At 43.8% G+C, this 24,826-nt stretch overlaps 1 protein-coding gene across 4 annotated transcripts in view; it reads right to left on the bottom strand.

The window, feature by feature from the left end:
* LOC120762079 (5-hydroxytryptamine receptor 2A) overlaps positions 1-23,756 on the bottom strand; it is a 71,039-nt gene extending 47,283 nt beyond the window's left edge. For 2 of the 4 annotated variants that reach the window (XM_040084102.2, XM_058423240.1), the window contains exon 1: positions 23,468-23,604. The gene's annotated coding sequence lies outside the window, so the exon portion shown is untranslated. Of the gene's footprint in view, positions 1-23,467 lie in introns of all 4 variants that reach the window. The other 2 variants (XM_040084112.1, XM_040084103.1) reach the window with 2 other exon arrangements.
* Between the last annotated feature and the right edge of the window lie 1,070 nt (positions 23,757-24,826).

The following is a 24,826-nucleotide window of genomic DNA, read 5'->3' as shown; positions in this document are numbered from 1 at the left end:
AGCTCTCTGCACACAGCAGGGACACAAAACGAATCCTTTTCCTGATGGACACCAAGGACAACTTTCAGACACAAAAGCACAAACAAGGGTGGCTGGAGGGAGGAACAAGAGGGATGGGACCTCACAGCCTGGAGCTGGAATGGGACAATTAAACCCCAATGTGCAAATGGACCAAAACTGATCAAAGTGTGAGACCTCGTGACCCTTTGTCCATTTTGTGACCATTTTGGTTCCACCTTGGGTGTAGCCCTGCCCAGGCTCTTGTCCTGCCCAAGGTGTGTCCTAAAGGCCTTTCAATAAATATCTGTTTTATTCTCTGGCTCTGCCCAGTCTCTGTTCCAGCTCAGCTTCCCAAGGCACCATGTGCATGTATGCCCTCAGCTCGGGCAGTCTGAGCCCTGGCTGCTCACCGTGGGGCTCACACAGCTGAAACAGCTTCTCCCCTAAATCTGCTTTCCCAATGAGCACCTCAACCTGCAGAACTCTCTAGTTCAAGGCTCAGGGAGTTATTTTTTAATAGAGGTCTCCTCCCCGCTGTGGTGGTGCGTTCAATATAGGTTACAGAGTGCCTCTCCTGTTGTCATCACTGTCCAAATGTCTTTAAAAAGAGTAAACTACAGCATCAAATAAGCCAAGGAAAAGGAAAACAAAGCTCAAAGCGTAATAAAAAGTGTACCTAATGAACTGACAAATGGCTCAGGGCTTTTACTGTAATAGCCTAATTAAATATGTGTTTTCACATACCTGTGCAGTGTCAGAGAAAGGACTATTGAAACATTCATAAGTTAATTGACTTATCTTTACCTCATGCATAGCAACAGTTGATACAATAATTACATAGACAATGTAGCTACTCATAGGAGTTTTTTTCCTTTTAATTTCCCCTATTTATTTTTTTTCTCTTGGAAAACTGACCCATACAGACCCAAAAGGGGATGGCTGGCAGTATAAATTCAAAAAGCCAACACTTTTCTGATGGAAGTATATTATAATTGGATATTTTGATAAATCTGTACTAAGGGAAACTCTAATGATGAAAGTAGGTAGAAAATAAAACCCTTAAAAACTGGTATTTAAAAAAAAACCAAACAAAAAAAACCCCAGGAAAATGACAAAGATAAGACTGAAATAGTTAAAGCAACTGCTCTGTGTGATGCCTTCAGTTAAAGATAGAAAATGATCCACACAATTATAAAACTCTTAATTTGACCTTAACCAGGCAAAAATTCACAGCAGATTTAAAAGGAAAATTTGAAACAAAAAAATATGTGGAAAGCGCTCTGAAAGGCAACATGAGTTTCCCAGATGTACATTGTAAGTCTTGGCTTGGTGTCTTGGGATTTTGTTTGTCTGTTCTGTAACACTCGATTCTTTAGGAAAATAAAACAATAATAATTAAAAAAAAAATTAAAAATGGCAGCATCTCTAACTCACACTTCATTAAACCATTTGATATGGTGTCACCAGGGAAGTTATTATGTAAACTCCAGAGAACAAGATGAACAGAGCAATTGTGAAGCTGCCACGGTATTGGCTGCAAAGGAGATGAAAATGGATTAGACTGCAGAAACAGACCCTGGTCTGGAAGTAAGGTGTCTGTTGAGGCTGGTAAGGCTTGATCTTGATAGCAAATTGGGGGGTTTTTGTTTGTTTTTTAATGTTGCCTAACCAAAACATTTACTTTGGGAATTAAATATATTGATAATTCAATACCAAGATCCAACACCCACATCCGTAAGGGCTGGAATGAAACACGGAAAAATCAGAATGACTGAGGAATGAACTAATCAAATAATAATGAAATAAGATAAATCAAGCCATGAATAACTAAAAGAATTTGGCTGTAAACTATGAGTTTATCAGTTGGAAACAAAGATAATTACTTCAGCATCTGAGCCATATGTAGGCACAAGTGGGACATGAAAGAGAAAAATATAATCCAAGCTACAGATAGAGCAAGCAAGGGATTTCTGTATGTTCCATCACTCCAAAAGCAAATAAATACCTGCCTCCACCCCATCACACATTGCCTTTTTCATGCCATAAGGGGCCACCTTAATCTGGATGCCTTATTCAGATAAATTCTGCATTGTGATGCTGCACCCACACCAAGCTAGGGGACATAACTCTCACACTATAGTAAATCACAAGTATTTTCAATTAAATGACAATGCCCAGCAGGCCAGACAGAGCTCAGTATAGTCACTCCTGATTTGCACTAGAAAACAGGCCAATTGTGCTGAAACATCCCTTCAATGTGATTAGCAGCAGGCTCTTTATTTAGGGAAATAATTTAATTTTCAGAGCATTTGACAACTTTAATAAACATCATCCATGAATAAGTCAGGGTGCGTAATATGCCTGGAGCAGGGAGAGAAAGGCTCATTAACTTGGAGAGAATAGGCAGATGGGCAGTGCTGGGGTAGGGCTCTGACAGCTCCCAAATTATGTAAGCAGAGGAGCGAGGAGTCGGGCGCGTGCGTGCAGGAGTCATTTCCACGGGAGCAAATTGCACCGGCACAAACTGTCACCCGTGACATCAATATATGAGTCAGGGAAAACGGAACGGAGGAGACAAAGCACAACGGAAAATACTTCATTTCCCAGCACGTCACGAAAGGCAAAGGAGGGCAGTGAAAGCTGATGCGATTTGGATTAACCTGCCTCCTCCTTGTGAGCGTACGCAGGGAATAAGGATTTTGTACAGTTCTGTCCCGGCTGAGATGGGCTGAACCTGCAGCAGAAGGAGCAGTCCTGAGGGGCTGAAAAGAGCAGGCAGGTGCTTGGCTGCAATTAACAGAATGGTCAGGACCACTGAGAAGAACATGGAAAGAGGAGAGAAGCTGTAGGCAAAATCAGCAACGTAACAACGGAGAAAACAGGAAGGCTAAAGGCTAGCAAAGAAATGTAAACTACAACTTCTAGTCTCAGTGGCAGTCTAAGAAGGAAAACTTGCATTGAGAAATTCAAACAGGATCCAAAGCAGCCACTTCCTTTTTAAAAAGAGGATTCTTCCTAGGTTTACCTAAAATGTGGGTGAAATCTCACAGGTGCATCAGCAGGGTTTTCCAGAAAGGCTGTGGGTGCTGGGACCCAAAAGGAGCTGTGTCCATGTAAGCAAACCTGTCAGGGGCACCAGGCTCTCCTTCCAGGGGTCACACCAGCACGGGTGTGTCGAAGGGAGGGCACCAAACACACTTTTATTCAACCCTACTGTGGAAAAATAACGAAACTATCGTAGCAATTTATATATGAATCAGGTAGTGTCTGCATTTCAATGGCTGAAACCAAGACAGCTGAACTCTAATGGCGTAGATTTTCTCCAGCGATTACTAAATTGCTTCCACTTTGTCAGCAACGTAATACCTCTGTGAACAGCTCAGAGTCAAGGAAGTGACAAACCACCGATTGTCAAGTGGAGAAAAACAACACCCATCCCCACACACTGAAAGTATGTTTGAAAGAGAAACAGTTCTGCTCCTCTGGTAGCAGCAAGCCCTTCACACTAGGGAAGTTCTCCATCAGAAACAACAGGGCAAGCCCATCATCCCTGCCTTCTGATCCCCAACACTCCACTATCACCACAAACCAAAATAATCTGGGTGCTGGCTCTGTTGATCATAAGTGACTGAGAGCTTTGCTGTGTCCAGTGAATCCAGCATAAGCGTGTTTGGAGGCAACATCCGAAGTCTTTGAGCAAGGACTTAGAGATTGTAACTTCATTGGGGATTCATAAGGCATAACAATACCGAACAAAAGTTTTTCTCTTTGATGCTTCCATAGCATTAAACTCATTTAGAAAACTGAAGCAGATTATACTTTGTGCTTTCCAGATAAAAGCACTATTGTAGTCATTTGGATGCAGAAGGGCTCTATTCTGCCAAAAAGCTCCATCCTCGTGCGGCGGAGCAGCAGCCCTGAAACACGAGACCAGCTCTGAATGAGAGCTCAGGGTTCATTCAGAGCCCTGGGGGCTGCACTCCCCGCCCAGAGCCCCGTGCCAGCAGGGCTGCTGCTCTGGAGGATGGGACAGAACCACCCTGTTGGAATTCTGGCCGAGCCAGGTGCTTTTAGCTCCACGAGGGTCCAACACACTCTGAGGGTGTCCAGCACCTCACAGAAAACCGCTTAAAATAACTTTGCATGATGGCACGGTCAAGTGTGTCTTGAAAAAGCAAAAAGGTTTTAAATAAAGAAGGAAATAATACCAAACAAAAGAACAGAAGCCATTCACAGAGTAGGGACAGGTCCTACATGCCTGCTGCAACACCCCAAAAATGCACTGAGAAGCCTCGTGCTCTCCCTTCAGTATTGAATGATTTAGGTAGGTTTTTTGGCAAGCAGCCCAATAGAAAATAGCTATATTTCTGAGGAGCGCGTAAAGAGACCTCTCAGGGATTTTGTCTCGGCATTGAACCAATTACTGCCAGGAGAGCAAAGACGTTTCTGGTGTTCTTCCCTTAAAAGGTCCTGGGGTGAACCTGAGCCCCTTTTCCTCATTCAGAAAACATCTACCAGGGGCAGTGCAAACCCCCCTGGCCCACAGCTCATGGACAGGGGCACTTCTCACCCAGCTCCAGGAGAGCTCCGAGGCTTCACAGCAACATCCATGAGCGCAGCTGGGAGGGCAGGCTGGAAAAGCTGGGAAAACAAGGCTTCGTGCTGGAGAACTAGAGCTGTTCTGCTGGCCTGCTTGCTAAAATAATGCACTTCTCTAAAAACATATGAATAAAGACCAAGGGAAAGCAAGAGCTTACATCAAAGGCAAATGTTCCATTCTGTTTGTCCCCAGGAGAGAGACAGAGATAGCCCCCCACAGATCTTAAAACGTAACAGGAAAAACACAGAATAAGCTTTTTTTTTTTTTTTCCTTTTCTTTACTCTTTTTTGTAACAGGAATGACTGAAATACAGGACAAGGCCGAATTTCAATCAAAAACTTATTTTTTAAAACATTATAAGGAATTCTTGTAAACAACTTAGAACACTTCTTGCTCCCGCTTGCTACTATTTAATACCAAACGAATTCTTTTTACTTCTTTTCTTTTAAGCTGCAAAGACACAGACCAGCTATGAGAAGTAACGACAGTGTAAGTTATTCCATCCCTGCTTTCAAATTACTTTGGGAAAAATGAAACTTGTCCAGTACTGCAAACTGCCATAGGTTTCCCTTGCAAGGCTTTTAGTGTCTCGTGTCTTGGGTTTTTAAATTCCAGTCCTTTGAGACAGAAGGTCTCAGGGCTGCAGACAAAACAAGAAAAATGCACCTCCTAAAGGCTTCAGAAAGAGAAATCAAAAATCTATATAAAAGCAGGGTGTGTTATCTTCTGAGTTTTCTATCTTGGGCACTTGACTCATGTTTCTAAAAGTTATCTTAAGACCAGTGACTTTGCACTCAACAACTTCAATGAGAGAATTTTTAAAAGCTAGACATCCAGAACACTTTTGGTTTTTTGTTTTTTTTTTAATATTTAGGGAGCATAACAGAAACCTTCTATGAGCCAAAGTCCATAGAGCCTGAGTACAACCAGAGGTTAAACCTCCTAAAAGAGGGGTGTGTTTGACTTTGACCAGCCTTTTGCCTACAGATGTTGTGCCAGCAGCCAGTTCCCTCACCAGTGAGATCACCTCAGATTAGAACCAGTTTGGAGAATAAATTAATCTCTGCTCTCAGCATCACCACAGAAAGTAAAGGGGCCAAAATAAAAATTAGAGATACACAGAAGAAAAGGCAACCCTCTCCAATCCTAACCTGTACTTTAGGACCAGCAATTCTGCTCTGACAACAGCACTGCACTATTTTACCATAACAGGCACCTCCCTGTTCACACTTTACCAGAGGTGAACTCCTGACTGCAGGATTATTTTTCTGGCATTCTTTGTGAAGTCAGAAAATGGGATGGTACAAACTGTACACAAAGAATACACGAGCAAAGCTACAACCCTAAACAATCCCGGGCAAGACAAGGACCCGAAAGAATTTACCAAATATTTTCTTAGATAAATATTATTTAGAAAATCTCTTTATCAATACAGGTAGAAAGAAGCACATTTGCTGTGGTATACCTGACACAGAGCCATCAGAAGCAAAGCCATACATACCCCTGAGTGCCTGGTGTGATGGTTTTTATGAGCTTTAACCTGATTTTTGAGTAACAACAGCTGTGCACTTATCCATCTTGCTCTCTTCCTGCCATCTTCAGCAGAGATGATACAGTGATAGCAACAAACCATCAGGGAATTCCTGAATTATCCCATTCTTCCTGCCAGGATATCCATTATTTTATGAGTTGGTTTGTTTGGGGTTGTTTTCTTTTTTTGTTTGCTTTCTTTTGGTGCTTTTGGGGTTTTTCACAGAATCCCAAGCTCTGCACTGTTTTTTATGACCTAAGAACAGAGCCTGCCTGTCCTACCAGAACACTTTGCCATGTCAAACTAAGATTTCTTCCCAATTTATCACCGTCCAGCTCAGGCTGGAAGGTAGCAAGTTTTCTGTACATGTGTGCAAACATATTTGCACCAATATATATAGAATGCATGCATGTTTTTGATCCAAATCCACTTATCATTAATAAATAACTCAGTAATAATTTCTTTTTCTAAATTTATATATATATACATGGTAAAAGGAAATAAAAAAGGAATGAGAATAACAACAGATTTCTGGGTTTGGGGCATTTGTCTTGTCACAATCTCAGCCTCAAACCCCTGTAATCAGCGTAAGGACCTTTCCACCTGGAAGAGGGTTTGGGAAGAATTCAATGCTGAGCACCATTTTCCTGTGTGACTTTAAAGAAGTATCTTCCACCCTTCCTTTTCCCAGTGACAGCTGTGTCCTGGGGTAACACCAGGTTCTTTCTAAAACAAATGTGGCACAGCTGCTATGATTTATCTTCACAGCTCATAGCTTAGAGTTACAGACAGAAAATACCCCTGACAAGGGAATATTTCCACTGTGTGTTCCTGCATGCTGGAAAAGTCTCCTCAGTTGCAGGGAGGATGCTGCAAATTGCCTGGAAAGGCTGGAGCAGAACTACCCAGTAACTAAACCCACATTACAAAATTTGGAGGGCTGCACCTAATTTTGGTGAGCTCTCCAGCTTGTGCAGCAAGAAGAGTTTCTTTTTTTGCCCCAGGCAGAGGAAAAGGCTTCTGCAAGTGTGAATAAACCAACAGAGAGTTGCAGGGAGGTTTGGCTGGGCTTTCCTAAGAAATTTCCTCATAAAATCCCTGCAGTATACGTCCCAGGTTCGGAAGATTTCACAAAACAAGAGTGAGGGAAGGAGCAGCTCTCGCCCGTAACTTTGCTCTGGGCCCTGGCACAGGCTGTGTTTTAGGGGTGCCAGCACCACTCCAGCGTCTCACTCGCAGGTTTGCTCATCACATTTGCTTGTGAGATGCAAGGAAGGAAATAATTATTACTGCAGCTGGTCGGGAATAGCTCCACAGACTTATTTCTAGTTGAGATTTCTAGTTTACATAAGCCTTCAAACATTTTTACACATTCTGAGATTTAACTGAGGGGGGAAAAAAAATAATAAAAGACAGACTTCTGAAAAACAGCTGTGGGCTAGAAGAGCTCTTTCCATCTAGCACTGGTTGAGTTATTAGGCCAGCAGTGAAAGAGAGAGACACCATGTTACTCTCAGGAACCAACAGCTTCTTCTATCACACCACGATGAAAACGTGTGAACATCAACCGCATGGAACACGAGTTCTTTGTTTCTCTTTCCCTAATGGACTCTGCAAAGAATGCAACCTAATTATGCCTCCGAAAGAAACTACTATGCTATCAGAGATACTAAAAAAGCTCTGTTCTTTGGCTGGCACCCATCTCTGCAAATGCTGTCACAACAGATTCCAAACTGTCACTTCAGCAACTGCCCCTCACGGGAAAAACATATTTCTTCTAATTAGGCAAAATTCTAACTCCGCATCTGAAGAGTATGATTTGATCTTTTCTCTAGAAACTCATTAACCACTTGAGTTCAATTATTACCATTTGCACTAATAACTCACTGAGTTAACTCCCCCTGGTGTGAGTGCAGCTCCTGCTTTGGCAGGATGATGCTCTGGAGACATTCCACCGTGTCCACCTCAGAAACTCCTCTGAACGTTGTAATTCCTGCCTCTGGCTCTGCCAGCAGCTCACTGCAGGGCTTTGGGTGGGTGATCCTCTTTTCCTTTCCTGTCCACATCTGTTTAAGACAGCCAAGCCCCGAGCAAGGACTTCTCCCTGTTCTATTCCTTCATTCCCTCCAGGGTTAATAAAGTGCCCAATTCAAGGACACCAAGGTAATAATTGCAATAACAACTTCTGGCAAGGAAGATATCAGTACTCAGCTCCTGATGCTGGGTCTGGTGAAGCTCCCAATACGAGAAAAAAACAAATAAAATCTTCACGCCCAGGTAGTGTTTAATGCCACAGTTATTCACGCTGAGGCTCCCGCAGGGCCCAGAGCAGCAAGAAACCTGCTGCAAGCCCTGGGGGTTCTGAGATAAACCCAAACTACACTGATTCCTTGATGGAAACCTTTCATAGTAATAGGAGCCCATGATTTATTCAGTGAGAAACGTGTTTTCAAGCAGTGCTGTAAACACTGAGCACGCAGACACACGCCTGCACCTGGCCTCGGTTATGAAATGACTTCCAAATCCAGGGCACAGTGGGGTGATGCACAGTGCAGACTTCCAAATGCAGAAATGCATCCTCAGAAAGATGTCCCCTCACAAAAGCTCCAAATTTGAATTTAAAAGGGGAAGGGAAGGGAAGGGAAGGGAAGGGAAGGGAAGGGAAGGGAAGGGAAGGGAAGGGAAGGGAAGGGAAGGGAAGGGAAGGGAAGGGAAGGGAAGGGAAGGGAAGGGAAGGGAAGGGAAGGGAAGGGAAGGGAAGGGAAGGGAAGGGAAGGGAAGGGAAGGGAAGGGAAGGGAAGGGAAGGGAAGGGAAGGGAAGGGAAGGGAAGGGAAGGGAAGGGAAGGGAAGGGAAGGGAAGGGAAGGGAAGGGAAGGGAAGGGAAGGGAAGGGAAGGGAAGGGAAGGGAAATACACACACCCACAAACAATAACTTCTACTTTTGGTTTAAATCAGGTCGGTGTGCACATTCAACACTTTTCTCAAAAGTAAAGGTTCCACAAGTCTTTGTCAGGTTATTTCCTGCAGCATTTACGGGTGAGTACCTCCATGTTAAGGATACCCTGAATCCTTTCAAATTCTCCAGCTGATATTTGCTGCAGTGCTCTGGATAAGCAGTAATGTGTCAACCTCAAGAAGATGAAGAGGTCTCTGTTATTTGGATACTAATTCAAACATTTTTGCTTCACAGCGAAGGAATGTAACAGAAGTTACTTTTTGTTATGAGATTTGACACAGTTAAGCAGCCTTAAAAAAAAAAAAAAAAAACCAAAAAAAAACCAAAAAAAAAAAAACCACACACACACAAGCAACAATAGAGTGCTATAAAGGAGCTAGCTGAAAAAATAAACCTTTACAAATTCCCAGTGCCATAAGATATTTTCAGATGAATAAGCTTACGCAAGAGCTTCTGCATAAACTGTAATATCGGTCTGCATGAGACTCTGGTGCTATTGTTATTTCTGCAGTTGGTAAATTCGGGCGGAACAATTTCTGAAGTCCTTCGGCTTTTACAAACAGGTGTGATTGACAGCCTCTAAACGCTGTGCTTTTCATAACAACCATGATTGGCAGCCCTTTGGTGCATAGCCCAATCAGCCTAACAATGTTATTGTTCTCTAATAATTACCTGATAATATTTTTTTTCCTTTCCCCAACGTGTTGCCGTTAGTTATGGTTCAACTAAGAGTCCCCTGAACTTCCCAAAAGTTTATTTAACTTGGAGAGGTTCAGAGCCTCACTCTGTGGCGGCGCTGGGATCGCACACGCCGGTTCCCAAGGTGCACAGGCTGTCACTCTGCCCGTCAGCGATGCTTTCCCCGGAAAACACGACAGAGCAGAGCCCCAAAAAAGTGACAATCCACGTGTCACTTTGGCATTTGCCACTCACAGAGTTTTTGCACAAAGGGAAATGTCTCTTAACTCCCTAGTCCCTGGAGCATAAAGAACACAGCTCGCGGTTTGTGTGCATCCAGGGCCAGAGCCTGGCGTGGGATGCGTGCCTGGAGCTGAGCTCTGCTCAGAACAGTTTACTACCTCCAAGCTGCTCAAGATGGCAACTTGTTTAACCTCTGCTGAAAGCAATAACTGGGGTTTTTCTGCTACAGAGAGATCATCCTCAAGAACGCTCAGCCAGGGAAACTGTCTCATGTGAATCACGTGAAGGAAATCACGACCTGGTAGGATCCCTTTTCTGGCATCCGCAAAATAAATTTCTGAAATTGGAAAGTGTGGGGTTTTTCATCCCTCTCTTGATTTTCAGACAGGATGGGAGCAGGAAGGAAGCAGCAAAATGAAAACACACCTTGCTTCACATTTCTGAAACTGTGAATATTTTTTTCTTGAGTATGTTGAAAAACATGACAAAGGCCACCTACATTGCAAGAAGGGCAAAAGAAAGATTTCTCTCAGAGGGCTACTGAAAATATATTAAGATGTATTTAGTCAACCTTGAAAGGACCAATTATAAAAGGAAAAGCCTTAAAGAAGGAAGCATGTCCAGTCTGAGTTTTTCCAAACACTTCCAGTTCTCCAACAAGGGTACTGAAAAAGTAATTAGGTATCAGAAGGAGAGAGCTGGGACTTCGCTTTTTGCAGCCACAACTGTGGAACTTGAGCACAACTTTGCAGTTCACTTCTTGGGTCACCCTTTCAAGAACCAGCCTGAAGTTTGGCCTCAGCACCAAGCTACTCTGAGCATCACCAGCCTGTAGACCCAGGGCATGGGTTTGTGAGTATAATGCTGTAATGTGGAGGGTTTGTGCACGTTTACTGCAAATGGAAGCAGGTACACAATGCACAGACTGTATGGGCTAATTCTGCTCCCAAACATTTGCTCACAGAAGTTCAGTGGCTACACTGGGGCCAGCTGAATGGTTAATCTATTACTATTTGTTCATTTACTTCTCAGTTCCTCTGAACTTTACCGACATATTTACAAAACCTTTCCCAGTATGTATTACCCATGACCACAATCTCTAATTACCTACAGATCTCGTTTCTTTATTGAGTATTTTTCCCATCCTGTAAACATACTGGGCGTTTTCCTCAAGTTGGGTTTGGGTTGACAAATCATGTAGGGAACAATGGTGGGGTGATGAATCACTGCAATGACAGCACTGTCTCAGTACAGGATGAGGAAACTACTCATTGCATACTAGGTACCAAGCAGAGGACAAAAAACTCAGCCATCTGTAGCTTATGCCAACATCATGAGCAAGAGCTAAAAACGGCTTCCCACAGATCTCAGGTCAATGGTATCTCTGGCACCTTTTTTCAAGGATTTTCAGGATGCATTACCAAGCTCCCACCTCAGCACCCTGCAATCCCTCACCTCCAGCTTGGGCTCAGAGGCTCCAGAGCACTCCTCTCTGCTTGTCCAAAATCAGTTTTGGTGCCTAAAGCTCAGTTCTTCCACAGGCACAAATCACTGCCTGCTCACCGAAACACAGGTCAGAGAACTGAGCAATCACTGCAGATAAAACATTTTAGGGTGAAGGGAGGGTGGGGAGCACCCACGTGAAATACCTGGGGACCCACCCTGCTGCCAGGAATGAGAATAAAGTCTCCAAACAGATGAGAGCGACGTCCTTCTCTGCTGTCTAAGGCACAGCAATGTGTGGGAGAGGCACTGTAAAAACAGCTGAGGCGCTGGTTTGCAGCGGGTCTCTTGCAGATCCAACGCTTTAAAAAAGAATTATTACAGCAGTGGGATTTCTTCTGGTGTTTCAGGTAAGATTCCCAGACATTTCTGTAGCACAAACCGACCCCTGCCAGGCACACAATGTCATGGATCCTGTCACTCCTGCGCTCCACAGATGGAGCTGCCTCTCTGTCCCTGCCCTCCGCAGCTGGACAGGGGAGAGAAAATATAACAAAGGGTTCATGAGTTAAGGACAGAGAGAGCTCTCAGCCTTGAGGCAATTCTGCCGCGCAGAAGAGCGAGATGAAGGGAGTACTTTGTACATTTTCAGGGTTAAAAATGAGGATCAGGAGCCACATCACCAGCCAATCCTTCACAGACAACCAGCTGCCCACAAAGCAGCTGAGGAAAAGCCTGCAGATGGAAGAGGTGTGGCAGCAGCTCACAACAAGCAGCTACAAAACCACAGTGTGTGCTCTCCTTGAGACACCAAACTAAGGGAAATTCGTGCTCCTAAGAAGTTTCTTCCCTGCAGTGGGTGGGACAAGATTTTCCTTCAGTTTTTGATGTGCTTCAATTCATTTGCCTCATCTTACTCTCACCAGTTCTACGATGCAATCCCCAAAGTCCCAGATGAAAATCCAGAGAATAATCGATACATTTATTTTTTCTTATTCAATACAAGTTACTGATTAATTTAAATTTATTCAATATGTTCATGGTCCTTAGAGCAGTTTTGTTGACCCGCACGTTCATTTTATAACAATGGAAATCTTTCCTTAGCATTGTTTCACTGTGGAAAAAAATTAAATACTGTCAGCTAAGGCCATCTTAAATCTTGAACACACTACTTTTATCCTCTCTAATTATTACTTACCAACAGATGCACTTCCAGCATCCTCTTCCCATTCATATTTTCTTACATTCACAATCTAAAACCAGATGCTAATGAATCAGCATTTATCTGATTTCCAATTTCACTAATTATTTATGAGATCAGCTAAATCAGCTTCATTTAGAATTATAGACTTAGTTACTCGAGGCAGAATTTTCTCACAATTAAGAACTGTAAGCTGCCTAAAAGTAAATAATACAATAAAATTTAATCTTTGTTCAAGGTCCAAATATATTATTAATAAGTAATTTTAAACTGGCAAGAACATACTTAATTCTAGAGATATCCTTTTAATCCCAAATAAATTAAACAAGAATGGAAAAATAAAAATGTGCTGTTGAGTATAAAAGAACCTGGAAAAAAAAATCTCACAAATGCATTTTTACATTCCAGAGACACCACTGAAACCAGCCTGGTTTTGTGTCTTCAAAAATGCAATGAAATACGAACATATTAATCCTGTGAATGAACTAGCCAAAATTTAAGGTGCTGAAAGATGCACAGGGCTGCCAGGGGTTGCTCTGGAGATGGGAATGTCACAGCTCTGGCACTGCACCCCGCGTCACACCAGCCCCAGGACGGGCTCTGCCCCACTGCTGACTGCACGAGCTTTCTTAATTAGATTCTGAGAACCCGTTCGCACTTTTTAACAGTGTGCCTGTATCACTAAAGGTAAATTACCTTCCCCTCTGGCAAGCAATAACCTCTGCTGTCCCCAGGTGCAGCCCCAGCCTTAAACCACTGCGGAGAGTTTCCCCAAGGCTCCTGCTGCATTCCCCACCTGCCCTTTCCTTTTCCTCTCTTTCACACACGCAGAATAAGGGCAGAGTAAATACCCTGAAGCCACATCTTTGAAGCAACGCCTTCCTTGGAGCACAGGTTTCCCAAGTGAGGAGGTTCTGGTGGGAGTGATGGGGTGTGAGGCTGGTTCCAGCCCCGCTCTGCATCCCTCACACCCCACCATCACTTCTTCCCCAGGCGAAAAGATCACACCACTTGCTCCTCACAGATTAGCACTCGACTGTTCAATCCGCATTTCTCTGCTTCGGTTCACCCAGGAAAGCCAAGCACTTAGGGTTTTTCAGGCACCCAAAATCCTGTCATTACTGACAACAAAACCAGATTGCTGAGGGTGGTGGGGTTTTTTTGGTTTTTGTGGACTGTTTTTCTAGCCTGAGGATTTTGGCTAGAAAAATTTTCAGCAAAGTGAAAGAGAATGGAGCAATGGTATTGCTTTTGTCCCGTTTCCAGGCGGAGTGGCAGAGAGCCAGTTCTCAGAATTTTTCTCAGAAGCCAATTGATTCATGTTTTTCTCAAGTCCCAGCATCCTTGTGAGAAGCTGTCAGAGGGCAGCCAAAATTGTTTCACCTACAGATAAAAGGCCACTCTCCTTCAATCATATGCAAAACCAAGGAAGTGCCACAGAGCAGACAGCTTTGCCCAAAATTCAGATTGCACTCTGAAGTTCGCCAGCCATTAGTCACTGCTGTAAATCAGCATGACTAATCAGCTCAGCTCCACGTCTGGATGACACTGATGGATTTTCATCAGCCCCAAGACCCATCCTACAGGTCCAGGGCAGCTCTGGTGGACTTCACAGTGGGTGCAGGGTCAGGGTGAAGAAGAGCCCTCACAAGATCCTTGGCAAGTCGTGCTTTAAGCCAGGCATGAAGGTGTCCTGTGGCTAACACAGCCAGCTTTCACATCTGGCCAGTGGCAGGAGCAAGCTGTCAAAATGGATGGGAAAGAAAGAGCAAAATGGAGAACACCACAACCTGGGGGTTTTTTTGGCTTTGCATCTTAGAAATCAGCTTGTGCTAGATACAGAGAGAAATGGGACTGCATTTTAGTCCCATTTTATGTTCTTTCTTTAGGTGAACTAATTCACCCGACTATATTTCAAAGTATCTTTATAACACCAATATGGTGTTATAAATCGGTACATTCACAGGAAAACCTTTACAGAAAGCCTAACAGCTAATTTAGCAGGATTCCTTCATTACAAGCTCTTACACAGCTTCTCTATTATCTCAGGCTCTCAAAGAGCTTTTCAGGCACACACAGTCTGCACAACACGTAAACATACTTATGTTCAATTTACGAGCAGGTGAATCAAGACCTGATCTCTTGGAAATAAAATGTGGGAGAAGCAATAGAGCAGAAACAACACCCTCAGCTGGGTTCAAGCCTGGATTCTCACTCCAGAAACCTGGACTGCTCCCACTCGAGGTTTCCAAGCTTTTAGCTCGGCCACAAGAGCAAAGCACACCCTTCTATCCAACTGGAACTCTTTGGTAGCCACTCTGCTTCTCAGGCCAGAAGCAATAACAGAAAGACAGAGGAGATGGTAAAATTAAGACAGTCATGACTGTTTCACAGAACTTTCATGCCTTGGTGCTGTTCCATCAGACACTGGAGGGAAAACGTGATTTTGGGCATGTTTTGCATTGGCAATTCGCCATGCCTGAAATTCAGTACTTTGAAATGAGCTCAGGGTTTTTTCCCTTTTTTTTAAAATTTCTTTATTTCATTGTTTTTTTCTCAGCTGGGAACTATCCCAGCTAATTAATGAGTTGAAATAGTCACTAATGGATTCAGTGAAGGCAAAAACTAATGCAAGAGAAGCGCTGGGAGCATGGAGCCATGAGGGAAGGCAGGGTGGGGAAACCTGAACAGGACCCTTCCTTTTGAGGGCAGCTAAATTCTCAGCAGTTAATTGAGCAGGGGAGCTCAGCCTCTTTTATTCAACTACAACGTAACTTGAATATCTCTGCTGTCCTGTGCAATCCTCTAGAGCTGCCTGGCACAGTCTAAGGTAGATGCTGAATTTCAGCATTCAGTGTGAATGTCTGAAAGCAGTCTGATGGCTCATGGACCATTTCTGTTGTGAATTTAAAGCAATTGTAACGTCTGAGATGGTTTCTTCAACGTCCATAACTGATTCCAAATTAAAAGCAACAACCAAGAGACATCAGCCTAAGTATCTCTGCCTGAGGCAGGAGAATTGATATATTAACTGAAGGATAATGTGGAACACATTGTACCTCAGGAAATGCATTTGTTCCAAAACACATTAAGACTGTCAACAATTTGGCTTGGATCTTCACAGCATGGTACACCAAAAAAAAAAAAAAAAAAAAAAAAAAAATTATTACTGTGCCATGATATGCAATAAAACCAGGCTTCGACACAAACAGTAATGATCTAGAGAGAAAAGGTACATGGCCAGCAAATCAAAGCAAAAGGTTCCCAGGATGGAATAATAAGGGATTAAATGTTGTAGGTTATCTGATGTGAAAAGTTCCAATTAGACCCCAAGATTTCTTCTGGCATGTGAAAGCACTGTTTAATCCTGCTGTCCACAATCTATTGCCACTGCTGCTCATTCCTGCGTCGCCTCTGCGCACACACAGCGCGTGTGGATCAGTTCTGGCCTCTGCACACCCTGTCCATCACGGGGAATCCTTCCACTGCCTGCAGAGCTCCACGGGAACTGGGCAAGGAGCAGAACTTGGGTGTGGACAAGAGCTCTGCTTTGGCAACCAAAATAAATCTTGTACCACAAACTGGGACTTTGCTACCTCTTTAACCAAAACATCTACAGCAAATAATTATTTACTGTTCCAGGACTTGCTTGTTCTACTTATACCAACATTAAAGAGAGAAAAACAACCAAGGCCTAGACAAAAAAAACAGTGAATTTTCTATGCAGGAGAATAAAATTTGCTGCTTGGCCACAAAATGACAGACTGGCTGGTGTTGGAAAGGACCTTTGGAGACCATCTAGACCAGCTTGCACAGGAGTGCATCCAGGCAGGTTTGAACCTCTCAGAAGGAGACTCCACCATCTCCCTGGGCAGGACGTTCCAGTGCTGTGTCACTCTCTCAGTACAGAACCTTTCCCTCCTACTCTGATGGATCTTCCTGTGTCTCGGTTTGTGCCCATTGCCCCTGTCAGCTCTGAAAGGACCTGATTTGGTTCTTGCACACAGAACCTAATGAAGCCAAGGGAAAAGGGATGGCTGCTCCTGAGGGGCAGGGGTCACCACAGATGAGAACAGAAACAACTTTGGATATTTAAATGAAACCCTTTTGCTGCTCTATCCAACCTATTCAGTTAAAACAGTTCAGCAAGAGAGGTTGATAGGTTTTCTTTCTACCTACAGCAGATGATAGCTTTGGGGTTAAGTAGAGTGTTTTCAGTAGAGGTTTTAAAGAAACTAAAAAAACTCCTTGAAGCCAAACCAAATCAGAGCCAACTATAAAAACAACTTCCTCCCCTCCTTCAAGCCAAATAGTTTGTTAAGAAGAAAAAGTCCAAATTCTCGGTCTAAAAGTATCAAAAAGTGCTTGGGACCACAAGCTGAAGCTCATGCTGCACTGGAAATCTGCTGTGACCTGTGCCCTGTGAAACCTCTGAGCCTGTTCTCCTCATGGTTTGCTTCCTCACTGTGAGCTGGAAGGAGAACAACCTGGTGGATGTGATGTTTTCCACTTCTCTACAGTTCCACTCCTTGGAAGTTTATCTTCCCTTCTACTTACTCCTTTAGTGACCTTGGAAAATAGAGATAGAGATCACAGAAGCAGAATCCTGAAAGGATTATTGCTTTTATTATCTTACTATTGGGAAGCTGATTAAAAGCACATATCCTTTCACAGACTACCCTGTCCATTAGCACTTTCAGCTCTCTTAAAAAGGTCACTGAGCAGGATATTAAACACAGCCCTGAGTACTGAGCACTCTTTACTGCCAGTACACGTGTTGTCATGGCAAATGTTGTAGGAAGTTGTCTGTCCCTAGCTCAGCAGTCCTATCTTAATTCCTGCTACAACACAACAATGGCAACGAGGATTTTGATAAGAAAACTTCACTGGCCTGATAGCGAGGCAAAGAATTGTGCTGGGTGATGGATAATTACACAAATACTGCTATTTTATCTGCAGTTTCAGCCAAATCTCTGGTCTGTGATGGTCCCTGAGCCACTGACCAGGACACAGTGACAATATGCTTGACCTGGTTTGGGGCCATCAGCACTTCCCTGATGAGTGGCAATACAAAGCCAAAACCACCATGTGAAAATCACTGCAGACATCACCTCAGGCTTTCCCAACGCCAGCCCAAGGACATTTCACAAGGTCTGAAGAGAGGGCCTTTGCTGCTTATAATAGCAAACTGCTCTCCAATGTCATTTCTCTTGAAGTTATCAGCTGCTTTGGCATCAAGTAGGATCTCCTGATGTCTCCTCCTACCCTGTAGAATGGCAAGGCGTGAACCCTGCAGACACTCAGGCAGAGAGCCTCTTAAACCCAGAAAAAGGTGAGACAGGGAGAATATCCTGCCAGCCTCTCTAGGCTGTTCAGAGTACCAGTTATAAAATCAGTGCATTTAAGAATAGATTGCAGCAATCATCTCCATAAGCACCCGAGCCCTTTTGTGTGGTCACACATCTTTAACACAGTAGTTTTCATTCCATACCTGGCACAAAAAATCTGCTGGAACACCGGGGCTCTGTGGCGTTCAGTTGAGGAAGGGAGCAGATTGCCAAATGGACAGGAATAACTCACAGGAGCAGAACCTTTTCTCCTTTTTTTCTTTTTTTTTTTTTTTTTTTTGGATGACATCAACACATTGCTGCTTTTATGGAAGAATCCCCCACAAGTTTGCAGAGCACTGTGAGTCAGCCTCATCCCTCAGAACAAACCCAGGCAAGGGTTGGTGGTTCTGCTGCTGGGATGGGCCCAGGGAAGGGAAGGAGTCCTGCTTGCTGACAGCTGTGATGCAATGCACATAAACCCTTCCTTCCTGCAGCCATTTGTGGGTGTCAGGAGAAGCTAAGAATAAACCAGGAAAAGCCTCTGGAAAGGTCTGCTAAGCAGTGAGCTGAAAGAAACATCTCAAGGTACAGCGAGCATACCTTAAAACACAGCTTTGGGTGACCTCTGCCACGTGATCACAGGTGATGGTCACACGTTGCACTCAAAACTGCTGATTTACCTGCCCATGAAGTGTTAAAACCAGCACTTCTACCAGAAAAGTAGAAGTTAGAAAAAAATACTTACATCCCTGTCCGTGCACTGGAGTTGCTAAGCTTAAGAAAACAGGCAGGTGCCCCCTCCTGCTCATTGAAGGGAGCTGTGAAGCAAACTGCAGCATTTAAGATCCTGCTGACCCACAAGCCAGACAAATTAGAATTTCTTTCATTTTTTTTTTTAACAGCTTGTCTCAAAGGAGCTACAATAATATGCATTTCCAGCAGAGAAAGCAGGTCAGCACTGACTGCCATTCAGAAGGAGAGATGGTCAATTAAAAGAAAGAAGTTAATTAAGAGGAAATTGGGCACTCTTAGTCAGGAAGATGCCAGGGAGAAAAGGAACATGACTGTCTGAGAACACCCGGTCACCCCAGCACAGCCTGGGGCAAATCTGGTTTTGTGCATGAGATACATTTCACGTCCTTGCCTGCAAAATGAAGATGCTAGGATCAGACCCTGAAAATTAAAAATAGAATCAAAATCCAAACAACAACACTGTTTTTGTCAGCTCTAAGCTTCTTGTTTTCCTTGTTAACAAGATCAAGAAATTCCTTTGCTGGAGGAAACTCTATAACTATGTAAACTTACAAAAGTTTGTGAAAGACAGGATTACAGATTAACTCCTGATTAATGCTGAAGCTTTAGGGCAGTCTGGCAGCTAAATTAATACTTAAATTGTACATGCAGGATTCAAAACCAAGTCTCAACTCTCTTGAGACATCCAAAGCAAGCTTGCTCTCAAGGTCTTCAGAATAAGCATAATAGTCCTGGGTTTGGTCCCATGCACTCTAAGCACAATAAAATTGCAGCCACTTAAAACCACCGAGAACAAGGTCAGAAGGAAGCCCAAGTAATACAAGCTCATTCAGATGAAAAGCTGACCTTCACTTTGTTGCAACTGAATTTTTGCAAAAGGAAAAAATTGCAATCCTTTTCAAAAGAAAATGTAAGATGAAAACCTACCCCACATCCACTCCCAAATCAAAGGTCAATAATGTAAAATGTACCTTTTTATATGGCCCAAAAACCCTGAATATACTGGATCTGTTGAAGTGTCTAATGCCAGCTAGAACCAAGAACAGCAGAAGATAAATTTGGATGAAAAGCCCCTTCTGGAATGTACCAGATAAGGCTTCTTGCAATATCATAAAAATATATGGAGAAGACGCTTTTAATTCAATCAGCATTAAAGAGTTTCAATTAATTCCAAAAGGGAAACAAACAAACAAAAAAGCACATCTCTGCTCGGCATTAAAAGCAACAGTCATTGTAATGGAACAGGACTCACACTTTTCTCTCTTTTTTCAGAAATAAAGCTCTCTAAACACTGGGCATACCATCAGTCTGAACCTTGGTCAAATAACAGCAAAGTCACTGCCCTGCCTTGCCCAGACAAGGTACACAACCTGCTAAGACTTGGCTTCAGAGCAAGTCAGGAACAGGACACGGGCTGTTTCATCAAGGGCACGTTTGGAGTTTGAGGAAATTACCTTTCTATTTTAAATTACAAAAAACCTATCATCCTGCATCTGTATTCGAGTCCACAAATGGTTCCTAACAGAATAACACGCTGATTAAGTCATCAAACAAAGCACTCTGGTGCTGGTAGCAGCAAGGCACCAGCTGCTTCTGAGAGCAACTGTGTGTCAAGTGCAAAAGCTGACAAATTTGGAGCTAACATCCAGCTACCTGACCATGTTCTTTTCACCAACAACAGGACAGAGGCACAGCTCACCTGGTCAGAGCCTGGTGCTAAAAACACCAGGGTCAGGGTTTGATCCCTGCATGGACATTCACTGAAGGATGGACTCATTGATCCTTGTGGGTCCCTTCCCACTCGGAATATTCCGTGACTCAAATGTGGAGTCAGCAGGAACGTTCCTACCCAAAGTGCACAGAAGGAAAGGAACCTCTGCCTTTCAATTAATTATTTAAATTACTTGATGCAGCCCTTATGTTCACAATCTGCAGCTACGCCGAGAAACAGAAGCAATCCAAACCCTCCAAGGACCTTAATCATTACAGAACACGCAGGGGGAACTTGTTGACAACCGCAGCAGTAATTTAAATCTGCTGGCGCTTTCGGAAACAAACAGCTCTGTATAAAATCCAGCTGGAGCTGGCCTGCCCTCCTCCTGCTCTCTGAACGCTGACAGCAGGACATCCCCACCTCCACCCACCAGGTGATCGGGGGGCAGGCGGTGAATCCTGCCCATGATCACGGGCGCTCTCCCTGCTGAGAAAAGCACAAAGCAATTCTTCTGCAGCTGTCACTGAGAAATGCTTCCCCCAGAAACAGCTTGTGTGGTTCTCCACAGTGCTTCTAGTGCTGGACAGCAACCACGGATTTTTCGTGGAAATAGTTACCCGCTCCAAAAGTACGATTCTTTGCGGCTGAAATCAACAAGCGATAATGGGCTGGTGATGTTAAAGCTTTTCTGTTTCCCCACCAGAAAGTTATTTTATCATTAGTTTTTGGTCAAATCCCAGCAAATCATTCCCATCCTTCAGAGGAGGATGCGCTGCAGCAGTCTCAGACTGCTCAAAACTCTCCAATCACCAGTGAGACAACCCTGGAGTCTTGACCTTGTGTGCAGACCTTGGCTTCCTGCTGAAGTGCTGCTCAAAACATCCTTCAAGATCCATAATTACTGATTTTATAGTATGTAAGCTTCAAGGCACTTCTCTGAATTTTAAGGAACAAGGATAGTACAACAAAAATCAAGAGGCTGAAAGACAAGACCATGCAAAGGAGATAAACAATTTTGCTCTTTTTTTTTTTTTTTAGATTAAGAGCTTTTATGAAGCTAGTGAAAATCTTCTAGATGAGCCTTTAGGGCACATCAATTTAGGATTATTTTCTTTCTGCTCCCTCCTCACTAACAATGCTCAAAAACAATGCTGAAAATAGTTGCCAGCAATGCAACTGAGCCTGTGAAGGACACCATAAAGGCTTCTGTGCCTCAAGGCACATCACTTCTGTTCCTCCTTTTATTTTTCCATGTGTTTAATTGAACTTGGCAGTAACCTTTACCACATGAAACCAAGATGGCAAAACAGTAGATTTGATCTGTGTGCTGAGTCTGGGCTGCCTTGCTGTGCCCTGCTGGGGGAAGTGGTGCTTGGAGATTCCCTGGGTTTGAAATGGGAGAGCCCATGTCACCTGTCCCCCTGCTCCCTCCTGGTGGGAAGTTTTGCCCCACATCTTTTCCATGTAGCAGCCCACAGCAAAAAAGTCGGGACAGCAAACCCCTGCAGAAATTTTCCCTAAATGATACGTAACTGTTGATAGGGAGCAGTGAATCTCTCACTAGCACAGGTACAGGAACCCCATCCTTTACCCTAATCCTTTCAAAAATATTATAAACCATGGGCAATCAAAACAAAAGCAAAACTAAAAACCATACAGCCAGAACCTTGCATTAACGTTATAGCTACAGACCAGTCTCCCCTTCACTTCATTTTATGCTGTGTTTCACCCCAAGCTTGATGCTTGCCAGAAAGATTTTTCAATAGGAAAAGCATCTTTTGTGTTTGGCTGATGTCCAGCACTGCAGGACATCCTTCCTGGTTGGAAAGTGCAGAAACAACACTGCTAAATGTGTTCAGGACCACAGGTATCTTCTCATATTCTCATGAAGCAAAGAGAATAAGGAAAAACTCCAAGGTAAGGGCCTGAAGTCTGAGATCAGATAAAAGTTCTAAGGCTTACCACACATCTCTAACTAGCACAACGTGGTTTAGGAGAGTGATAACCTTGTGTGTTTGGGTGAGAGTGCCCTGAACTGGCACACCTGGAGGGCAGGGGAGCAGACCAGTGCCATCCCCCTGGCACTGTGTGTTCCCAGAGACACCTGAAGCCTGTGGATTGCGTGGGCTGGCAGGCAGGAGGGGCAGGCAAACACACCCTGAGCCGGCCCCTTCTTCCCCCTTGTACAAGAGAACAGAGACCAGGGTCCTTCCCTGCTCCTGAGGGAGGATGGACAGAGCAGCAGTGTCTTCCTCGCTCCCCAATGGCTCCACCTGTATTGGTCAGCAGCTCAATGTCCAGCTCAGTCTCAGATTACAAAGCATTTCTAATGCACATTGAAGTTAGAGCAAAACCAACTCAATCCTGAGGTTGTGGGGAAGAAGGATTTCTGGCAATAATAGAAGGACATAATCAGCATTATTGTCATAAAACGTCTGTAGTTACTGCACCGGCAATTTTTCCAAATGGGTTGGCTTAGAAACTGGCCTCTTGCACTGATTACTAAATTATTTTCTTTACAAAGGTCTAAGTGGCTCTGCTTTCCAGATGAATAGCCCGAAGCCACTTGGTTCAGAGCTTCAGTCCCCTGAGATTCATCTTGGACAGTAAAGAAATGAGACAGATGAGCACTAAACTACTCTGTGTACAAACCCAGCAGCGGCTTGGCTGATGAGAACACTTTGTGTGAAGTACCACTGAATTTAAAATAAACACGGAGGTGAGCTGAGGCTAGTTAAAAGTTAGAAAAAGTCAGAAGCAGTATTTGATAACAGAACGTTTTAAACCAAATAAAGCATCCTGAAGAGAATTTTGGCTTCACCACCTCTCACTTCATCCGGGAGAGCTGCCTTGCCAGGCAAATTAGGAGCAGTGTGCTGGAACTGGCATTTTCCCAACCCAGCCAGTGCCAGAACTCTGCAGCGCCCTGTCCCGTTCGCCCGTCCCCAAGGAGCAGCAGTTTCTTTCTCTGAACTCGCAGTCATACGCTTGCCCGGCTCTTGCTGAGCAACACTTACTTTTTCCTCGACAGAGAGCACCTGTGCTCGGGGAGGGGAGCTCTCTGCAGCCACTTGCACATCTGGTGGGTGGTGATGCAGCTGCTGGCAGGGGCTGGAGCAGGGGCTGGAGCAGGGAGCGGATCTCACGCAGAGCCGCGGAGACGGCGCTTTCCACCAGCCATGGAACAGGATCTGGGCAGCAGAGCAGGAAACAGGGAAGGTCAGCCCCTCTGGCAGCTGCTCCAAAGGAGGTTTGAGGCCCGTGGACGGTGATGAGCTGGGCAGGTTTGCTGTGCCTGTGGCTCAGGGCGCTCCAAGCAGGAATTCAGCGGGTTCTTCTGAACCTGTGGATGGCACTGGGCTGAACTGCTCACCGGGGAGGAGACTCAAACGTGCCAGGGAGACCTCTGGGGGAGAAAAACGGAGAGAAATTAATGAAAAACAACGTTTATCCTCAAAATTTAAGCCGCTTTTCTAGAGTGTATTTGAAACGTCCCAATTAAATTAGTCCATCAGGCAAAATACTATTAATTGTACAGCTTGGTCAATGGTGGCTTACTCAGAATTTGTTCTGATTTTGGTGTTTTATCATTAAACGTAGTTCTGAGAAATTCAAACCTCACGACACCAAGGAAAAATTGCCCATAATTAACATCTTCAAGTGCAAGCAGCTTTCATCACACCAACACCAGCAAGAGCTAATGCCACTCTCCTCCACTTGTTTATTTAGTCTGGTTTATCACCAAATTTCTTCTCTGGGTTCCACTGTTGCAAAATTTCACTGATTTGAACAGTTTCTCTGCAAACACAACAAACAGCTCCATACAGGAAGGTTTAATCTGTCACCAGAGCTTTTCAGCAATCAGATCCCTAAGCATTAGCTTTGTTAATTAAACTAACACACCTGAAAAATTAGCAGAAGGGAATACATTGGCATATTTCTGCGCACCAGGGAGAATTTATACCTTCAGCAGTCACCAGTGGACTGAAAAAAGCCAGCACAGCATGACACATGATGTTGCAGCACCCCTGGCCTGGAAAGGCAAGTAATCTGAGTCATTTAAAAACCAGAAACACTCAAAAGGTCATTAAAAAGCTACTAAAGCTCAAGAAATCAGATAAATACATTAATCAAGTAAAACCTCTATGAAGCATCCTAATTGAATTTTGCTGTAGTAGTGTCACATGGCTGTGGATACTTCAGTAATCCAACCAAAAACTGGCATGTTCTCATCCCCACTTATTCTCCCTGATTAGTGAAATATCAGAAGGGAATTTTTTTTTAAAAAAAAAAAAAAAAAAAAAAAAAAAAAAAAAAAAAAAACCAACCAAGGGGAAGGGACTCAGGAAAAATAAATACCAGTATTTAAATCTCAT

The sequence above is a fragment of the Hirundo rustica genome, chromosome 21 (assembly GCF_015227805.2).
Source record: "Hirundo rustica isolate bHirRus1 chromosome 21, bHirRus1.pri.v3, whole genome shotgun sequence".
NCBI classification, from domain to species: Eukaryota; Metazoa; Chordata; class Aves; order Passeriformes; family Hirundinidae; genus Hirundo; species Hirundo rustica.
Note: the sequence above shows the minus strand (reverse complement) of the source record. Positions and strands in the feature narration are given on the sequence as shown.